This window comes from Ovis aries, chromosome 1 (genome assembly GCF_016772045.2).
Source record: "Ovis aries strain OAR_USU_Benz2616 breed Rambouillet chromosome 1, ARS-UI_Ramb_v3.0, whole genome shotgun sequence".
Lineage (NCBI taxonomy): Eukaryota > Metazoa > Chordata > Mammalia > Artiodactyla > Bovidae > Ovis > Ovis aries.
The window spans coordinates 250,010,828-250,032,838 of NC_056054.1; the positions used below are offsets into that span (position 1 = coordinate 250,010,828).

Genomic DNA, 22,011 nt, shown 5'->3' on the forward strand with positions numbered 1-22,011 from the left:
ATTGGGAAGATCCCCTGGAATAGGAAATGGCAACCCACTCCAGCATTGTTGCCTGGAAAATTCCATGGACAGAGGAGCCTGGTGGGCTACAGTCCCTGGGATTGCAAAGAGTTAGACACGATTGAGCACACAGACAAAATGATGAAACTACTTAATCCTCCACAAAAGGCTGTTACGTACGTCCGATTTCAGAGAAAGAGCCTGAGGTTTGGAGAAGTAAAGAGATTTTGCTCAAGGTCAGGTTGTTGAGGCACTTTTCACACCCTAAGGGAGTCACTCCTGATTCTAGGAAGATGGATGAGAGAGGAGAGAAGGGGACATGGGAGGCAGAGCAGAGGAAGGGGAAGGGCTGAACTCCCAGGAGAGAAGGGGTGTCAGGAAGGGCATGGACACCGCCTCCTCAGTCTGAGTAAGAAGAGGTGGACTAAGCCTATCACCTATCACCTGTACATTTATTGTGTGCTAGCTGTGTGCCCTGTGCTGATTCAAGAGGGACAAGTACAGGCCCTCCTAAAAGTAGGGACAGTATGCTACTCCAGCCAGTCTCATGGGAGCAGTGTGAGGATCAGGAGACGAGGCAGGGACCCAGGGCCAGCTTTACAAAACACTCTGTACTGAGAACCTGTCATGGATGCTAGGAAGGGCTGGGAATGAGGTGTGCGGCAGTCATAAAACCTTGACATCATCCTCGGTGTCTTTTTCTTGCACACTTCAGTTCACTCCATTAGAAAATCCTATTGGCAGAAACTGATGCATCTTGACCTTCACTTCTCCTGTAACGACTGGGAGTTACGGAGGGTTCTGAGTGAGCAGAGGAGGCCAGGCCGCACTGGGGAAACAAATTCAGGAAATAAACTGCCTACAAAGATCTCAGAGAATACGGATCTGAATTTCCAAGGCCCCAGCATTTTGTTGTGATTGCTTTCCTCATTCTAAATAAATTTTCATTCACAAGCCTTGATCCTGTAGGGCTTTCTGTAACAGGCCTCTTTTCTCCCCTCCCCCCACAACTGTATAAGCTTCAGGCCCCAGAAAACCTTCATCCACTCCTGGTTTAAAGTCTCAGAGCTCACCAAGGCAGGACTTGAGAACAGAGGTGTAAATTTGTCATGAAAGTGGAGGCAGAGCCGCAGTAAAGAGTAAATCCTCATCTAACATGTTAGAAAGTCAATAGATAAATCAAGAAACCGCTATGTAAGCTTATTTTTTAGCGACATGGGGGTAACCACTAGAAGAACTCAACGAAGGAAGTGATATAAAGGACTGCGTGGAGGGCGCACGGGAGAGGACCCTGTTGCTTTCATTTTAAGAACACGTAAGTAGGCAATTTTATTTTGTAAAAACGTTCATGCATTACTTTGATATATTTAAAATTTGATCTTTAAAAATAGATAGTAAAAAATAAAAATAAGAAATAAAACAGAATGTAAAACAAAAATAAAATGCAAACGCACACACAACAGCTAGTGAATGGGGGCAGCGGTGGGAGAGTGGGGCGACAGAGCGTGGTTTCTAGGGAGGGGGCGGGGCATGGGAACCTGGTCTCGTTTAGGGCCCGCCCCCAGTGAGGAAGTAGGGAGCCGGCGGTTTCTCTCTGACTCCGCCCACCTCGGAGAACCGTAGTAGCGCAAGGTCAAGTTCGCCTTAGACCCTCCCTCTTACCCCCAGCGCGGGGGCGGGGCGGGCAGGTCCCGGGCTGACCCCGCCACCCCCCGGAAAGGACGTTTCTTGCGCAGGTCTGGCGCTGTCCTCGCCGGGCCTTCGGTGCAGGGCTGTTCGCGGGCGAGGAACCCCGGTTCGGCACCTCCGGGCCCCTAGTTCCCTGGAGTCCCCGGAGGCTCGCCGAGTGCCTCTGCGGAGCCCCGCGACGCGCAGGTAAGCGCAGCCAGGGCCGGGCCTATTCAGCCCCGCTTTACCCCGGCTGGCGGCCGCCGACATCTGGCCGGCGCCGAAGCGACAGGTGGAGGCGGGGCGCGGCGCCGGGTAGCCCGCCCGCGTCGGGTGGACACTAAAGCGCCTCCTCTCCACTTCTGGCGCCGCCCATTCTAGCCGCAGCATTAGCAACCTAACCCCAGCACCCCTGTGGCCCAAACCCGAGCCTACCTTCAGCACTCGTGCAGTCAACAAATACAAATAAGGTCCGTGCTGGGGGTATAGTGCGGGCCAACGAAGGTGGTGCCCGCCCCCGTGGAGCTTGCAGTCTGGTGGGAGAGACTCACAGCGAATAGATAACCGCCACACGTTAGTGTGAAAGTTGAAACTGTGAAAGGTCGATGAAGACAGTACGTGCAGAGTGCTGGGAGAGTAGGTAGCCGGTGGTCCCTATCTATAAAAAATACCGGGAGCTCACTCTTCAGTATGAATGTAAGGGTTCCAAAGCGGAGAACCACAGAGCAAGCACACTTATTGGGAGGGACTGTGGCTTGTTGGAGAAAAGGAAGATCTGGGGGCCTGGGCCCGCTGAGAGCTGAAAGAAAAGCAAGTTCCTTAACTTCCTCCTCTGTAAAATGGGACTGTTCCTCCCCATTAGCGATTGAGACTTTGCATATAAATGATTTAGTGGTATTCAAACGTGCAGCAAGTGAGGTAAGGGTGAAGATGTTTAGATTGAGCAGGGCGTTGATCTGGGCTGAACACAGTTGCTGCCTTCAGGCAAACGCACTTCCCCTCTCCTGGAGTCCTGTTTCCGTGTCTGAGTAGAATCTCTCAAACATTTGCTTCTTCTTTGAAATGATGACCGCTTTAGTCACTCATTCTTGAAATATTTAACTGGTGCCCACTCCGCACTGGTCCTGCCCTCCTGGAGCCCACGTTGGGTGGGTCAGGTGAAGTATACTGACAGTCCCAGCCTGGTGAGCGTGATGCTCTGGGAGCAGAGCCTGACCCTCTGGCCTTGCCAGGGAAAGCGCTGCTCCCATCCAGGGCTGGATATGCATTTCCCAGAAAGCCTCAGTTGCCGCTGCCAGCTCTGCGAGCCCCCTGAGAACACAAGGCTCATACTCCTCAGCTGAGCGTTGTCTTTACTGTTTTCATTAGTGGCATTAGCCCTTCATGTGACAGCAACCCTGCTGGTCCCTTGCTGGACCCCCAGGGATTTAGGAGCACGTTGGGGGCTTCAGAAGACACCTGGCTGCTGACTGCTTGGTATATCTTATTGTCTTGGATGATGCCAGTTCCTTCTTTGGCTCTGTGTATAGTGTTGGTGTAGACTGAGGATTTGCCCCATGAAAACAGGCCAGGAAGCCCAGAGAGTGGAGAACACAGTTGAGAGAGAAGTCTGGCATGGTTTGTGAATAGGGATTTTAAAAAAACAACAGAAGGTTGCTGGGGGAAGGAGGAGGAGAGAGGGCAGGCTTTGGGCAGCCACTATGTTTCCCCTCACAGACTGTAGCAATAGCACTTGTGGAGAGCAAAAGGGGAGTGCTGGATTAGGCAGTCACAGACCTGGGTTCAGATTATTTGTTACTGCCTAGCTCTGTGTCTGACCCTGAGCAGGTCACTTTTGTCTGATTGTGGGAGCTTAGGACAGCGTTTGATATCTAGTTGGCTCCGAAGAAATGTAACCTCCCTCCCTCTTACCCTAAATAAACTAAAAGAGCAGTAGTAATAGTGCTTACTTCAGAGCATTATTATGGGGATTTAATGTACCTAAAATACATAGATCAGAGTCTGACATGTAGAAGTTACTGCTGCCATTGCAATTGTTATTCTTTATTCTGGGTAAAAATTGATAAAACAAGATGGGAGGTTGGTTCTGAGGAACTGTGCGGGGTGATTAGTGGAGAAGTTGGGTTATCTGTTGCAGTGGTTTTACCGGAAAGCATCAGCCCTGGCAGCAGAAAGGGGTGTTCTGTGTGATAAAGGGCCTTTTGGGCAGCCAGGCTGTCCGAAGACTCAAGCCAAAGAAAAGAGCAAAAGCATGGGGGTGGGGGTGGGGTAGTAGAGTTGAAAGAGACCTAATGTCTTGTTTGGGTTGTCTCTAGCCCACAGCTGGATGTGGGTCCCCGGTGAGGAGCTGCCCCTGCTCCTTGCTGGCCCCTGCCCTCCTATGGATATGGTAATTGCCTGAGACTGGTTGGTCCAGGAGCTGTGGAATCCAATTCTGTAAGCCCTGTACCCAGCAGAGTACTGGGTGCATAATGAATGAAGGAATGAAGAAACCTAAACCTGCAGGGCAAATTTCCCAGTGTGTTTAAGTGTGCTGTTAAAAAAAAGAAGTATGAAGCTAGGGAGAGAGAGCTAATGTTTTTAGGCCCTTGCTAAGGGCCGCTTTCATGTATGTTGCAACTTAGTGTTGAAAACTGCAGCTTTGGAGTCAGATGAAATTGCTGGTGTGATCTCACACGCCTCACAGAAGCTCTTTAAAGTGCACTTTTGTATCTGTAACGTGGGACTCATTGTCTCTTATTCACAGGACATTCAGTAATGCTTATATATGCGTATGTGGCTTGCTGTCCTCAGCGCACAGGCTTCCCAGGAGATGCAAGAGACATGGGTTTGATCCCTGGGTTGGGAGGATCCACACACACACATGCACACATCCTCATCATGCAGCACAAGATATCGGAAGTACCCAGTCAATAATAGCTACAGTTATTATTATTATCTTGATAACTGCAGGTAATATTATTATTATCTTGATAATCCTCCCAGTGATATCCACTGTGAAGGCAAACAGAAGGCCACAAACACAGATAGATGGCATTGATTGTGAGCTCAGTCCCGTCTGGAAGCAGAGGCTCTGTGCAGTCTGGGCAGACACTAACCAGACAGCTTTATGTGCATTTCATTCATTACTTAAAGCACTTGACTATGTGAAATCTTAAAAGGAAAAAGAATTGCAAAATGATAATTTATGTGCCTTTCAAGTTCAGGTATTTTATCATCGAGATAAATCTTCCATGCATCTATGTTAAACCACTTTGGGCTGTCGAAGCTTTTAAATAAAGTGGCTCATCCTGACCAGTGTCTGTCTTTGCTCGTTTATCATAGTTCCCTGATAGACAGACAGATCCCATTTTGCAGGGCAGGCCTCAGGACGGCAACTGCTGCCCCACTGTTTTAGGCATGCAGTTCTGCATGGTGTGTTTAACAAACCACAGTGGACTCATGATCCCTTCATCACTGTCTCACTCACGTACTCATAGACCCACAGCACCAATCTTGGAACTAGGAATAGAAAGGCATTCTGTGGTCAGTGTGAATCTGGGGAATTCAGCTCCAGAGCAATCTTAGGTTCCCAGTGATGGGTTTGGGGGTGAAAATGCCTTGGATGAAGATGGCAGCGTCTTCTAGAAGTCAGGGCTGTCTGCCCTTCCCATCCAGAAGTCCCATCTCTGGGTCTGACCTCCTGCTGGGTAAAGGTCTGATCTGCATCTCTGTGTCTCCCTGCTGCCCCTGCCTCTGGCCAGAGCTTCCCTGAAAGCCAGAACCCCTGCAGCACGTGCAGGAGCACAACCTGCTTAAGGAAGCCTTTCTGAATCGACCCTGCATTCCCATGGCCCCAGTGGGCACCTCTGCCGGGTATTGCTTCTCCAGCTACTCTGTGGGCTGTGAGCACTTCCACAGCTACTGGACTGAGCATCCCTGGTACCCAGCACCTATCTTGCTCATTGTCCTCTCTCCTCCCCGCCCCTCCTCCACCCCCACTTCTATTCATTCTTCAGGCAGCGTCCTGGGGATTAGAATGCTGAGACAAAGTGACACAGCCTCCATCCTCATGCAGCCCAAAGACATCATGAGACAGATTATTGATAAAGACAGTATTGAGCACATGACCACACATATATTGTCAAATTTTAAACTGAATTTACTGCCTTGAAGGAGAAGCCTGGCATGCCAGGAGAAGCATAAGGTGGGATAGATATAGAAATGTATCAATATACATAGAGGAGTCCCATAAATGTTAGTTGGGGACTTATACTCAATTATTTATATATCTTTGAAGACTATTGAAAAATATAGTATTTTTCTATAAACCCTGGCAAATAATATATTTTATGGGACCAGGGAAATCTTATAAGAATGTGTACTTTAAAAATCATTGTGCTTTGGCTTCAAAATGGGAGAATAATGCTAGCGCTCCAGTTTACTTAAACCCCAGGGCCCCCAGGCCACGGACTGGTACTGGCCCATGCTGCACAGCAGGACTGAGCAGTGGCTGGCCTGATGGGAACTGGGCTGCACAGCAGGAGGTGAGCGGCCAGCAAGGGAAGCTTCGTCTATATTTACAGCTGCTCCCGTCACTCACGTTACTGCCTGAGCTCCACCTCCTGTCAGATCAGCAGCAGCATATAATAAATAAAATGTGCCTGAATCATCCTGAAACCACCCCACCCCCCAGTCCATGGAAAAATTGTCTTCCACGAAATTGGTCCCCGGTGCTAACTGCTGACTTAACCCTTTACAGTTACAGAGCCCTCCCTTGGATGTAGTCTTGCTGGGTGCTCTAGTTCTCAGTATCACACCTCTTATCCTGGGTGGTGGCAGCTAACGGACGTCCAGCTTGCCTCATGGCTGACCGAGCACAGTGGGTGTTGAAGCCCCATCCCTTCAGAGCCACAGGGTCCACTGAGAGCCTGTTTCTCCCTCCTCCTTTGATACCTCTGGGCACCAGGCTGAGGTTCCAGCATAGATTTTATGACGTTGCATCTAGAGACCTGCGATTTGAGGGGAAAGGACACAGCTAACTGCTCTTGTCCAGGTCGGGAGGGGCACCTGTCTGCATGCAGCAGAGGGTGGGTGGGGAGGTGGGTGAGCTGGCAGCGACCTGCTCCTGCAGAGCCCTGCCACCCCAGTGTGCTCCCTCTTGAGGAGCCAGGGTCCTCTCCAGAGGGGCACCACACCTGCCTCGAGCCGTCAGTCCCTCTGAGAACCAGGAGAAAATCATACTAGAAGTCCAGCGTTAAATAAGACATGATCCAAACAGCCCCAGGAAACGTTCCCTCTCCATGAGTGAATGTTATTTGAGAGTTACTTTATTTGTTTGGCCAGTGCTGATGGCAAAATACACCTTCGATCCCCACCTGTCTCAGAGGTGGACCTTATTAGGAGAGATGAGCGGCCATCTTCCCCAAAGCAAGGGAAGGGAAGCTGCATCGCAGTGCAGAAGTTGGGCACCAGTCTTGGTGGGTTGGGATTGCCTGCTGCATTCTCAGGGTACAGCTCTAACAGGATTGTAATCGCGTGGCTCTGAGCCACGAAGAAAAGAAGTGACTCTGGAAATCTGCCTTCCATAAGGCTGACACACAGTGACAGTATTTATGCCTCTCAGAAGTGCATGTTAAGTGGTAGGTATTTATGAAAAGGGTTCTAAGGAGTAAACATGCCCGTCAGTCATCCCGGAGCTTTTTAGAGCCCCTAAGATGGTTTTAAATTAGAACCTACCTTCCTTCCTGCCATCCCCCTTCCATCAGCAAACTGCCCATCCTTGCTTCCTGTTAAAAAAATGAACTGTCAAGGCAGGACACAGCCCAGTAGGAGCGTGTGAACCGACTGGCAGAATTAACATAGTCAAGGCAGGCATGTAAGGGGTAAGCACCTTGGTTCCGGTCCTTCCCACCCAGTCACAGCATTGGGAAGAGAGGAGTGTGGAGCATGACTGACCAACAAGATCAGCCTAATTGCCCCTTAACCACCGCCACCAGCTTCCTGCTGTTAGCCGATCTGCTTGCTGAAAAGGGTTGGCAATTGGGGGGGAACAAATGATGAAGGCAAGTGATGCAAACTAAGCCAAATTTGGGCTCAGTCTGTGGCATATGGGAGAGAATGAATGTCAGTGTCAGTCAGGGAATCCCGCCAGGCCAGGGAAAGAGCAAGCTTCAAAAGGCTAGAAGTTTCTCTATGAGCAGGTGATCATTAAAACAGAATGCCAGTTACATGAATTAGTGTGTAGGCGTCTAACTTGAAATCATTGCTGACTTTCAAATGTTCATTTTAAAGATCAGAAATTGGTGTTTATTACTCAAACCCTATACTTATTTCGAAGACTGCTCTGCTTTTTATTTCTCCCATCTGGTCTTCCTTTGAAACTTTTATGGTAGTGTTGGTCCATCTGTGTTAATATTTTTTTGTGTGAGATAAGGGATGCCAGTGTTGCCCAGTTTATATTTTATGACTAATCCAAGGAATGTAGATGATAAAAGTAGAGGGGCTGCCTGTTTCACATGTCACTGAATTGCTACCCTTTGGCTTCTGGAATTCTGTCTTAAGAAAATAACTGAAAAATGGAAAATGCCACTATATAAAGATGTATCATTATTTATAATGGTGAAAACTTAGAAGTGACCTACTCTACAGTTATAAGAGGGCAGTCAAGTTTCAGTCGGTGGAATGGTTAAAAATAGGAAGATTAGTAATGAGGGAAGTCATTACCTGTTGAGTGAACAGAACACTGTTATGTGAAAGATGTATTCAGGAAAATAGTCTAGGGACTTCCCTGGTGGTGCAGTGGCTAAGACTCTGCACTCCCAATACAGGGGCCCCAGGTTTAATCTCTGGTCAGGGAACGCCACAAGTAAGTCTTCAGTTCAGTCACTCAGTCGTGTCCAACTCTTTGTGACCCCATGAATCGCAGCACTCCAGGCCTCCCTGTCCATCACCATCTCCCAGAGTTCACTCAAACTCATGTCCATCGAGTCGGTGATGCCATCCAGCCATCTCTTCCTCTGTCGTCCCCTTTTCCTCCTGCCCTCAATCCCTCCCAGCATCAGAGTCTTTTCCAATGAGTCAACTCTTCACATGAGGTGGCCAAAGTACTGGAGTTTCAGCTTTAGCATCATTCCTTCCAAGGAACACCCAGGACTTAATCTCCTTTAGAATGGACTGGTTGGATCTCCTTGCAATCCAAGTGACTCTCAAGAGTCTTCTCCAACACCACAGTTCAAAAGCATCAATTCTTCAGCACTCAGCTTTCTTCACAGTCCAACTCTCATATCCATACATGACCACTGGAAAAAACCATAGCCTTGACTAGACGGACCTTTGTTGGCAAAGTAATGTCTCTGCTTTTGAATATGCTATCTAGGTTGGTTATAACTTCCTTCCAAGGAGTAAGTGTCTTTTAATTTCATGGCTGCAGTCACCATTTGCAGTGATTTTGGAGCCCCCCAAAATAAAGTCTGATACTGTTTCCACTGTTTCCCCATCTATTTCCCATGAAGTGATGGGACCAGATGCCATGATCTTCATTTTCTGAATGTTGAGCTTTAAGCCAACTTGTTCACTCTCCTCTTTCAGTGCAGCCAAATAAATATTTTTAAAAAATAATCTGTAAGGGATGCCTTGAAGGGGACAAGACTTGCAGTGGAACAGTGGAACAATTGATAACTTTTTCTCATATTTTAAACTTTCTATTTTTTATTACCCCTCTAATATTTTTAAATTCTAAAACAAGCAAATTAAATAATGACCTTTATGCTAATTGCCTTTTGAAGTTCACCGCCTTCATGGCCTTATGCTGATTAAATCTTTCGCTCAACAATTTCTCAGGCCAGGTTTGGCTCCCTGCCTCTGTGTCTCTGGTCAAGGCACATCCTCTGGGTCCACTGGCCAAGTGGCCCAGAAATGTGCTAACTCTGGCCTTGCAGACAGATTTTCTGGGTAATTTTTAGAGGAAGCTACTGCCCCTCCCTGTCCTGCAGCCTCACACCCTTCTGTCATTATTTCTCTTCCCTGTTCCCCACCTAGTCCCCAGTGGTGGGGTGGGGATCGGCAGTTTGGGTTTGCAACCTTTGGAGCCTCATTGATAAAGTTTCAGCAAACTCTGTCCACAACACACACACACACATTCACTCATACAGACACACACATACACGCTTGCTCCCTAGGTTAGTTACCACCGTAACTGGTAACCCACATCACTCTGGCTTCTTGTCCTGCTCAGGTCTTGGTATCCTGTACCTCGGGGCCTGGATTTTACATTCTTGATGTCAACTCTCCCTGGGTCAGCCCTGTCCCTGCATCCTCTGCTGCTTAGTGCTAGCAGTGGTTCTTTTTTTTTTTTTTTTTACTTTATTTTACTTTACAATACTGTATTGGTTTTGCCATACATTGACATGAATCCACCACGGGTGTACATGCGTTCCCAAACATGAACCCCCCTCCCACCTCCCTCCCCATAACATCTCTCTGGGTCATCCCTGTGCACCAGCCCCAAGCATGCTGTATCCTGCAGCGGACATAGACTGACAATTCGTTTCTTACATGATAGTATACATGTTTCAATGCCATTCTCCCAAATCATCCCACCCTCTCCCTCTCCCTCTGAGTCCAAAAGTCTGCTCTACACATCTGTGTCTCTTTTGCTGTCTTGCATACAGGGTCATCATTGCCATCTTTCTAAATTCCATATATATGTGTTAGTATACTGTATTGGTGTTTTTCTTTCTGGCTTACTTCACTCTGTATAATCGGCTCCAGTTTCATCCATCTCATTAGAACTGATTCAAATGTATTCTTTTTAATGGCTGAGTAATACTCCATTGTGTATATGTACCACAGCTTTCTTATCCATTCATCTGCTGATGGATATCTAGGTTGTTTCCATGTCCTGGCTATTATAAACAGTGCTAGCAGCGGTTCATGAACTCAACTGGCCATACACTGGGAAATCATGATATGTGTCTTTATTTGAGACAAAGATTTGAGCCTGCATGGCTTATTTGAGAGGAGATTCCCAAGTAAAGAAGGGAAATAAGGAAGTAGAAGAATAGGCCAGAGAAGCACATGCCGAGCAGGTCACCAACGTGAACCACTGGAGTGTAAACCTACTAGGAGTCTCTAGCAGCCAGTATAGAGCACCCCCACCCCCTAGAATTAACCTCTCCTGGGGATTGGCAGCTGCCTGTGTATATGTCTCACTGTGATCCATCATTGGTTGAACATTCCTCCTTATGGGGAGTGATTTCTCTGGGACTTCCAGCAGCCTCAAACACCAGGTAAAGCACCAGGGCAAAGGGATGTCGATGCTGACACACAGAAGATGCTGCCTTGCTAAGCGATGAGTCCTGAGAGTTCAGGGCACAGCTCAGATAGTGTCTGCTGGATATTCTTCCCTAAACACCATGAGAATGATCAGTGCACTAAACTGAAAACCAAATCCATGTAACTTCCCTGGTGGTCCAGTGGTTAAGAATCTGCCTTCCAATGCCAGGAGCGAAGGTTCAATCCCTGGTTGGGGAACTTAAATCCCACATGCCACACCATGTGGGCAAAAATAAAAACCAAATCCGTAGTTCTGTGCTGAATCAGACACCCACTTATACTAAATTGAAGACTACATTAAGGATAACCAACCCTCAAAGTTTATGAAAAATCATACAACGAAAACTTTAAGTAAGAATACTACTACCATATTTTCCCCTGTACATTGGCCTAGACTTACAATATTTGATTAGTCACAGAACATAAGTATTCTGCAGCCATGCACTTTGAGACCCAACACTTTTAAAAAGGGCCTGAGTATATAATAAGATTTATCTTTATTGTGGCAATGTTCCCCCTCTTCTGCTGTAGTTAGATTTTTTTTTTCCTGTTATTTCTCAAGTACACTAGGATAATACGAAAAGAAAAAAAATCACTAGGAGAAAACATTGAACCTCATTTGTATCAGCTCATAATTAAATTATATCTCCAGTGTCATGTTTTAATATTAATACTGGATTCACCATCCTGACACTAATACCAGAGGATGGGAGAGAATTTCTGTAGTTATGGCTTTAGACACTGTGATAAATGTTTTGTAGTCATTGCCTCTATATAGAAATACTCCATCTCCAATTAAAGATTTAGTAAGCTCTTCATCAAAATATCTGTTAACAATTGAGGCGCACACTACGGTTGTGCTGACATTTCAACTTAATTCACTCTATAGTTTAACTCTCATTCCATTTTATATGCCTGGTTTTTTTTTTTTTTTCCTATGCATGGAGGAGGAATAATGGCAGAAATGTGGGCGCATACTGCAGATTCTAGAAATATTTCCATGTATTTATTATTATTGTCTATCATCCAAGAGATGATTTAAAATTGTTCATGTAGCAAGCTCAATAGGATTTAGTAGCTAAATCTCATATGCTTTGAGTTATGGGCATTTTGGTATTTGCATAAGGATTCAAGATCCTGGTGTTTGAGAGAAATTGGGCCATTTCCCTTTAAGGTATGATTTTGATATACATTCCATAAACACTGAGATGGTGAATGCTTGGTGCTTGCTCCCTTTTCCCGTGTCCTGGGTACACAACAGACATCATTCCCTGATAACCGAATCTGCATCTTTGTCCTCAGAGTGCTCCCTGCAGCCCCTCCAGCTCACTGGTACTGGCTCCCTAGATGAGGCCTATGGGCTCCCCGTGCCATGGCCCACCTTTTCATTGTGCTTGGCCCTGCCATTGCTGTGAATGATCAGCAAAGGAATCTTTCACAGTCTCTGTACAAAAAGAGAAAATAAGAATTCCAGAGGCAGTTGGTTCCCTTATCTTGTACTTTTTCAGCCACCTCTTTGTTGTGCAGATGGCGGTCATCCAATGTGTTCATGTTTGTCTCCTTTTTTCCTTTTATTGTATGCATTTTGATTTTATCTTTCTCCCTTTTTCCTCCTCTCATTGTTGCTCAGAAGATAAAGCAGAGAGCCCCAAATTATTTGCTGTTTGGCCTCATCAAGTTTAGCTGCAGTGCTTTGTGTTGATGGGAATGTGTTGATGATGAACATTGGTGAGATTTTCCTTTCTTCCCCCACCTCTTCAGGAAGAGCTCTCCTCTAGAGAGGTCACAAGTGACCTCTGTGTTGTGAAATCTTCCAAAATTTTATCAGTCTTTCTTCGGTGCATCAGTTGACACCTCTGGCCACGCCCACCCCTTGAACTTTTCTTTCTTGCATTTTCCTCCTTCTTCCCTGATGATGATTCTTTGACTTCTACCTGCTCCCTTTCCTCCACTGATGTTTTCAGTGGGGGCATGCCCAGGCCTCCTCTCTTGACTTCCCTTAGACTCCACATGGATGACTTCATCTTCACCCCTGGCTTTTAACGACCACCTTTACCTGAACAATATTCCCTGGTGGCTCAGAAAGTAAAACGTCTGCCTGCAACGTGAGAAACCTGGGTTTGAGACCTGGGTTTGATCCCTGGGTTGGGAAGATCCCCTGGAGAAGGAAATGGCAACCCACTCCAGTACTCTTGCCTGGAAAATCCCATGGAGGGAGAAGCCTGGTAGGCTACAGTCCATGGGGTCACAAAGAGTCGGACATGACTAAACAACTTCACTTACCTGAACACCCTCTGCATCCTCAGCTCCATCACAGGTCCTCTCTGGAGCCCAGACCTTGGTACCCAGCAGCCTGCCAAAGGGTGCCTCTTGTGGCTCCCAAGAGCATCCACAGTCACATGTTTCATTTGTTTAGACTATTCTTTCTTTCACAGGGCCAACTAAATACTTGCCCCCGGGCTGGTTTCTGCTCCCTCCTTGGGGTTATAGGTAAACTGTTCTAAGCGTGTCAGAAAGCTTTCATCTTGAAAAATCGAGTGTAAGACAAAGGCACAAACCAAAGACTGCTCCTCAAAACTCAAGGACTGAAAAGAAAACAGGTATTTGCTTATGGTCTCTACAATTCTGGAGGTTGACTGGGTTCAGTGAAGCAAGTCTCACCTTAGGGGTCTCATCCAGGGGCAGTTAGCTGGTGGCTGGGGCTGGAGCTATCTCAGTGGCCCTCTCACTAGGGGCCTGGAAGCTGGGATCTGCTTCCTCCCTGCAGGAAAGCTGGGTTCTAAGAACAGGCATCCCAAGAGGACCAGGCAGAAACTCCATCACCTCTCATAACACACCCTCAACAGTCTCAGAACATCATTTCTTCTGTATTTATCCACCTGCCCAGCTGCAGAGGGGCGGAACAGAGGTAGGAGGCATGTCAGTGTCACACTGTGGCTGTGTTGGAAATGAACCTAGCTACAGTCTCCAAACGTGTCTATCCCTTCGAGAACTACCGTAAATGCCGCAGAAGCTTTACCTTTTATTTAAAAAAATTTTTGGAATAGGTGACATATTTACATGATTGGAAAGTTAAGAAAAAAATAAATATAAATATACACAATGAAAATGGTCTTTCTCATCCCATAGCCCACACCCCTGCCTCTCCATAGACAGCCACTACCTTGTAGCTCCTTCCATCCTGCACTTACCTGCCTCCTCTTACCAGACCGTGGATCCTCTGGGTCATGAACTGTAGCCGTTGTCACTCGTCCCCACACTGCCTGGCACGGGGAGCTCTGTGTCCACACCGTGCAGAGGAACAGGAAAGAAGGAAGACCAGGGTAAGGTGACTGAGTATAGGTTTCTGGATGGCCTGTGGTCCGCCTTCTCTAATTTCATTTGGAGCCATATCTCTTAAAGGCAGTTACCACTTGAGGCCTACGTGGGTCCTCTCTCCATCCCACCCTGTCCTGCCTGGCTTCATGGGTATACCCTAGGAGGCTTGGGTTCAAGCCTAGTTTTTGTGCTGTATCCCAGTTCAGCCAAGGACCACTCTCTGACAGCTTGTCTTGGCCAAAAACAGCACCCCCAGTGGTTGCTGGGGGAAGGTGTGGTCCTAAGATATTGTTAATGAGTTGCTGTCCTGATCAACATCCAGGAAAGGAAAATTCCTGCTTGAGGAAGTATCCTTAAATCATGTAGTTTCACTCTTTCTCTGCTGAGAAATATATTCCCTAAGGAATATCAGTTGTTTTTGTTAAATTAAGGAGGCCAATCTCTAACCCCTATGAGGAAAAATTGACAGTTGTGCTAGTTGTTTTAAAAAAGGCTTTCTGAGAATGTTTAAGATTCTTATCTGTTATAAGGAAAGAAACTTCACTCAAACTAAGTCAAGCAAAACTAGAAATATGATTATTAGAATAAAAAAATTTCAGTGTATCAGGTACAGCTGGATCCGGGTGCTCAGATGATGGACTGGGAATTGTACCTTCTCTTATCTTCCAATAATTCCTACCACTGTGCTGGCTTCACTCTCTAAGATAGTGACAGTGGCAGCTCCAGACTTTATATGGAGTTTACAGCTCCTGATTTCAGTGTTCATATTGAAGAAAGGGGCTCTGATTTGTCCTGTAGTTAAAGTTTTCTGGCCATCCTGATGGCATGACCTTCCAGAATTGTATGAGTGGTAGCAGAGCAGCTTCCAAAACAAAGAGATGCAAGACCCACACATAAAGTGGCCCATTGCATGTGGGGATCCAAATTTCAAATTTCAGACTGTGAGGAGCACCTAAATTGCTGGTGGTAGGCCCAGGAGTCGGAGAAGGCAATGGCACCCCACTCCAGTACTCTTCCTGGAAAATCCCATGGACTGAGAAGCCTGGTGGGCTGCAGTCCATGGGGTCGCTAAGAGTCGGACACGACTGAGCGACTTCACGTTCACTTTTCACTTTCATGCATCGGAGAGGGAAATGGCAACCCACTCCAGTATTCTTGCCTGGAGAATCCCAGGGACAGGGGAGCCTGGTAGGAGGCCATCTATGGGGTCGCACAGAGTTGGACATGACTGAAGTGACTTAGCAGCAGCAGCAGCAGCAGCAGTAGCAGCAGGCCTAGGAGTTAGGGGAAAAAAAACTCCATTGTACTGATGTCTCTATTTTTGTATATATTTGATTTTTTTTTTTTTTTGGTAATAAGTACTTTTTAAAAGAAATGCAGTATAAAAAATAAGAGCAGTTTTCTTCTGCCTTGGTTTGGGAATTCTCAACAAAAAGGCCTGCACATCCCTGTATGTTTATTGTCTGACTTTCTCACTCTCTCATTTTCTTTTCATTGTGTAAAGAAACCTTAATCCTTACTTTCCTCTAAGCTAGAGATTGGGATGGGGGAAACACATAATATTTGACTTAAGATTTGTGGGGTGTGCTAGAAGCAGCCTGGGGGTAAGGCAGTCAGGTGCTCTTTTAAGTCCATATCTCCATTGTTCCCAGGACAAAAGGCTTGGAAAATTCCAGCTAGAGGAAAGAAGGAATCTATGCTGTCTCCTTCTGGTGGTCAGTACTAGAGCCTCGGTTAGTGTGGACAGAGCAGGTAAGAGTTTCAGACTCCTGGACTTCCCCACATATCTTGCTGGGGAAAGGTTGAGATCTTCAGACAGTCACAGACTGGCTGCTATAAGAAATATTAGCATTTAAGGCAGCCTTTTTCATTTTGTAGGTGGGGAAACTGAAGTCAGAGGGGTTACATGACTTGCCCAAGGTCACACAGTGAATTAGCAGGAGCTGAATCTGGTACCGCTTAATAGCTGCATAACCTTGAGTAAGCCCCATTACCTCTTTGAGTTTCAGTCTCTCTCACCTGTTGTGGAGGACAGAATAATGGCCCCTCAAAGTGTCCACATCCCAATCCCTGTGATTGGGTTTGAAACCTGTGATTAGGTTTGGTTACATGGCAGGAGGGAATTAAGTTGCAGACGAAGTTAATGTTGCTAATCAGCTGACCCTAAATTTATCTGGAATCATCCAGATGGGCATCACGTAATCATAAGAGTTTTAATAAATGAAATAGCAAGGCAGGAGAAGCAGTTCGAGTGATGCAGTGTGAGGAAGACTCAGCTGGCCTTCACTGGCTGGGAAGATAGAAGGGGCATGAGGCAAGGAATACAGTGGCCTTTGGAAGCTGGAAAAGGCAAGGAACGGATTCTCAGATTTTCCTGGTAATCCGGTGGTTAAGAATTCTCCTGCTAATGCAGGAGACATGGGTTCGATCCCTGTTCTGGGAAGATTCCACATGCCATAGGGCAGCAAAGCCCATGGGCTGCAACTCCTGAGCCCGAGCTCTTGAGTCTGAGCTGCAGCTACTGAAGCTCTTGTGCCTAGAGCCCATGCTCTGCAACAAGAGAAATCTCCACAGTGAGAAGCCCGTACACCGCAACAGAGTAGCTCCTGCTCACTGAAACTAGAGAAAGCCCTCACTTAGCTACAAAGAGCCAGGGCAGCCAAAAATAAACAAAGAAACGAATGTTTTTTAAAACCTCCCTTGTTTGGGACTTCCCTTCCAATGGTTGAGACTCTGTACTTCCATTGCAGGGAGCACGGGTTTAAAGCGCCAGCCTGGGAACTAAGTTCTTTCATGCTATGTGGCATGGCCAAAAAAAAGAAAAGAAACAGATTCTCCCTTGGAGCCTCCCGAAAGGAATGCAATCCTGCCAACACCTTGATTTTACTCATGTAAAATTTACCCCTTTTGGACTTTTGACTTCCAGAACTAGGAGATAATAAAATATATGTTGTTTTTAGTCACTGAGTAAAGGAGGGGAGGTTTTCATGTCTTTCTCAAAAGATTGGAGTGTGGAGTCAGGGAGATAATGTCCAAAAATTACACAGCAAACCCCCGGATTGTAGTAGATGCTTAATAAACAGTGTTGATGGTGAACAGTGGTGGTGGTGGACAGTGGTGATCCTTAACACAGAATAAAGGGAAAGGAGCTGATGGCAGGTGCTTCTGAAGATCCAAGGTTGCTGCCTTGGTGAGGTGTGAGGTTCAGAGCTAGCAGGAGGCAGGTAGCCAGAGGGCCCATGCAAGGAACCCTTCTGCTCTAATAGATCACACGGCCTTCCTCCCCCAACGCTTCAGTGCTTACATCTGACAGTGCCGTCCTACATGGGAGACATGGGAGCTGGGAAGGGCTGGCCCTGGGATCTCCCATCAGGCAAGCCCTGCTTTAGAGATCTGTGGGATGTGGGCCACTCTCTACCTGGACCCTGCTCAGCCTCATGCCTTTGGCTGCCCTCTAGCCTTAAGGGTGATCACTGCCACCTCTGGTGGTGGCCACAGAACCTCAGGGAGCTTGTTACGGCTCAGGCAGTATGCCAGGCACTCCACAGCAGCGCCTGAGTCACTGTCTCTTCCAATTCATGACCGTCCTCTGAGGCCAGCCTCATGTCCCATGTTACAGAGGAGCAAACGGAGGCTCTAGAAGTGCAGTGCTGCTCAAGGTCAAACAGCTTATCAGTGGTAGAGCTGGGCCTACAGCTGGTTTCCTCTGACTAGATCCAGCCTCCTGAACAAGACTAGTCCCTGGGTGGGAGAAGGCTGACTAGAGGCGCTTGGGAACACTGTGTTCGGATGCAGTGGTACTGTGAGGATGAGGTCCCACAGAGTCTCCAGAAAGGGCCCTCCCACCCTTCTGGGAATGACAGAGCCCTCCGGTGGGAGGGGGTGAGCACGTTTGCTTCCCTGGGGGCCTCATAAGGGCATTCACATCTGCTGTGTCTCTCTCCCAGTCATCTAGGCTGTATCAGTATTTTATGTCCTCAAAAGACGTATGCTGACGTGTACTGTTAGAGGATATTGAGGAATTTTTGTTGATGGTTGCTAATTTTGTCAGGTGTGATCATGGTATTATGAATAGGTAAGAAAGTGGGCGTGCTTTAAAGTTTCCTGTATTTTTAAAGTATTCAGAGGTGGAATGTCATGGTGTTTATAATGTGTACTTTAATATAATTCAAGAGGAAAAAGAGGTGAAGTAAATGTGGAAATGTATTAATGAGCGTATGGAGACAGTTGTGTTGCACTCCATTACATTATTTCCTCTACTTTTCTCTATGATGTAATTTTTTATAATAAAAAGTTGTTTTTTCTTTTCTTAAAGTCGTTTGCTGAAGCCTTTGGGCACACTTTGTCTTAGACTGAATGAGACATAGCCCTGTACCCTGATGGAGAAGGAAATGACAACCCACTCCAGTATTCGTGCCTGGAGAATTCCATGGACAGAGGAGCCTGGCGGGTTACAGTCCACAGGGTCACAAAGAGTCGGACAGTACTGAAGCGACTTTGCACTGTACTCCGGAAATCCACAAATAAATGACAGCGGGAGTGGGCGGAGCTTGGGAGCAGAGGTGGAGGCGCATGCAGGCAGAGGGCGGGGCAGCCCCCGGAGGGCCGGGCTCCCAGGGAAAAGATTCTGGCTGTCCTAGCTGTAGGTGCTCTTGTAGAGCTGTTGGTAGTCGGTCAGGATCTTTTTTGATGGCTGACCGCAAACAGAGTCCCAGCGGTGTGCGACTGTCCTTCGTGGTGGCGTTACACCTTTCATGTGTTATGCTAGGAGGAAAGGACTGTGATGTTTTGTCCAACATTTTCTCACGATACAGACACTTTAGACGAATTCATTTGTCACTGCTGACTCCCAAGCACTTTTTTTTTGTTTGTTTGTTTAGCAAATTCTGTAATCTTTTGGGTTGCACATGAAAGTTCATTTTTCAAACTTAGCATTGGAAGAGATAATCAGATTCCCTGATCTCCCGTCGGCCTCCTCTTTCTTTCCATTTTTCCTTATCAAACAAAATAGGCAGCCGGTGAAGAACAGCCCACAGAGTGTTTGTTCTTACCTTATCTTCTCAGTATTTCCAAGGACTTTGCCAAATCTGTAGAACTGTGTTGAACATCTTTTAATACAGACATCACTGCCAACCAAGAGGCCAGCCTTGCTTGGCCAAGTAATGGTTTGGTTCTCTAAATACCATGTTATTCTTCCATGAGCACTCTGTTTCTTCCCTATAAGCCTTTGGACATAGGAACACATAATAGGTGACCTCTGAGTGGAAATTTCATAAATTCTGGGTGAAATGAATTGTATCAAATCAATATATCTGTAGACTCATCACATTTTCTGAGCTGCAAGGGACTCTAAGATGAATCTGGTACAGCTCTGTTAGTGGAGGAAACATTCATTTTAACTGCATAGTCAATTCTCAATTAACAAGGGTAATGGAGTGGAAGGAAGTCAGTGATAATCAAAATCATGGTGAAAATAAAATTATAGTCAACAGTGGATTTTCTGGGGGCTCATTTAGTGGTTTGTGAATTAATTGAGGTTAAGCCACAGTGGACCCCAGGATGTCATTGCCATGGTAATTGGTCAGCAGCTGCTCACCACCTGGCCTCCACCCACCCTGTCTGTCCCAGGGAGGAGAAGGGTTTCCTGGGGACTGGTCAAGCAGAGCTAGCTGACCTTGGCCAAACTAGTCTGGCCACAAAGACACAGATTTCAGTGCTGGGAATTAGATGAAGACTGCTTTTAGGTCTTGTTGCCCCACCCCTTGAGAAGTGGTTCTCAAACTTGAGCTGCATCAGGCCCACCTGGAGGGCTTGTGAAGCCCCAGATTGCTGGGCCCCAGCCCTGGTTTCTGCTTCAGTAGATCTGGAGCAGGGCCTAAGAATTCGCATGTTTCACAAGTGCCCAGGTGATGTGACACCTGCCAGTCCAGGAACCTCACCTGGAGAACTGTGGCTTTCCAGACCATTCTGGTCCTCCCAGCTGCACATTAGAACCACTTGGGGAGCTTTAGAAACCTACTGACGGCCAATACAACGTAGCCAGTTATATGAGAGGCTGTGGAGGTGGGACCCAGGCGCAGGTGACTTTAAAGCTCCAGGTGATCTGAGTGTGCATCTAGGGTTGATGACCACCACTCTCGGGAACATTCTCCAACATCTCAGTTACCTGCATACAAGTCTCGTGGATTTTCCCCCTATCTTTACTCCCTGTATATTTAATATTTCTTTAAAGTTTTTTATGTAAATAAACTTATTTTAAAAGAAAACTGTATGCCCCCTTCATGTAGGAAAATTAGTTCCACAGGCCAGCTGTGCCTGTTACATGCTTGTAATAGTAAACACATTAAAGAATGCTTAATATATGTTTGGCTTAGAATCATCTTGCACCCCATCACACTTTGGGAGTCTCGACTTTAGAACTGTGCTTTTCACTCTTTTTTCATAAAGGTGATGGAATACAGTATTTCTGCCTTTCCTCCCCTCCCACTGGTCAGGCAAGGTTGTGCTAACTCTTGGCACACCTGGTCTTTTCCCCTCAGAGAGACAGGTTGGAACGCAAGTGAGTGTGACTTCACTACAGAACAACCTTGGTTAAGATATAATCTTTACTTTTAAGAAACACATTCACCAGTGAGAAAAGAATCTAGATGAACTGTGGTGTGGCCAGAGCATGGAGTACTGCTTGGTGATGAAAAGGGATGATTGATGGACACACCCCCTGGGTGACTCCCAGACGGTGTGTTGCATGAAAGCCAGACACGGAGACTAGACAGTGCAGTTTGGAACAGTAGTTGCTTGTGGGGAGGGGTACCGGGAGATTGAGTAGGAAGGGGCAGAGAGGACTTTGTGGGGCGGTAGGATGTTCTGGGTCTTGATAGGGGTTAGTTACATGGCTGCATGCATTTGTCACCATTTGTTGCGTGGTACCCTCAAGATCTGTGCATTTCATTCTGTGTTCAAAAAACGGGGAAAAGAGTTAAACCAATAGTGAACTCCAGTCAGTGATACCCTTGCTGCTGTTTTCAGGGAGAAGGGTACTGCTTTCTGCAGCTTACTTTGAAAGGCATCCAAAAGCTAAGCTGGATTGATGAATGGATGGACGGATAGATATATGATGAAACAAACACAATAAAATATGAATGGTAGAATCTAGGTAGGAGATATCCAGGTGTTCCTTTCAAAAGTCTTTCAACTTGGCAGGATGTTTGAAAATCTTTCCCATGAAAGATTGAAGAAAATTTGACATATACATTCAAAATAGCAAACCAGCACTTCCCCCACATGTCTGAACTCTCTGCATCTGCCAGTGCAAGGACTCCTCAGAAGACAGGCTAGAGGGTCAGAGGGGTGAGCCAGGTGTGGAAGGATGGGGGCCCCTTAAGAGAGGCTGCTGCCCTAGGAGAGAGGCTCCCTGTGCTGGGGCCACTGCAAGAGGAGAAAGTCAAGGACACTCCTTTCTTCCACCTATGCTGTGTCCTGCATGTTCTCTGGGAGGGGCTGTGCAGAGGCTGTGTCAGATGTGACCTGCAAAGACCACCTGGACCCCGTTATAGAAAGGCAGTATGGGTGGGTGAGGAGTAGAGGGCCTTCCCAGGCTCCTCCAGCCAGCAGAACTCCAGCATATGCCAGCCCAGGGTCTCCCTGGGTAGCCCTGAACCCAGGGATGTGGCTGGGGGAGAGTGGGGGCACTGAGGCCTGAGCTTCCCACCA

At 46.9% G+C, this 22,011-nt stretch overlaps 1 protein-coding gene across 2 annotated transcripts in view; it reads left to right on the forward strand.

Annotated features, from left to right (window-relative positions):
* Positions 1–1,707: 1,707 nt before the first annotated feature.
* The window catches only part of NMNAT3 (nicotinamide nucleotide adenylyltransferase 3), a 123,498-nt gene continuing 103,194 nt past the window's right edge, over positions 1,708–22,011 (forward strand). For both annotated transcript variants that reach the window (XM_004003880.6, XM_060395257.1), the window contains exon 1: positions 1,708–1,875. The gene's annotated coding sequence lies outside the window, so the exon portion shown is untranslated. The remainder of the gene's footprint in view (positions 1,876–22,011) is intronic.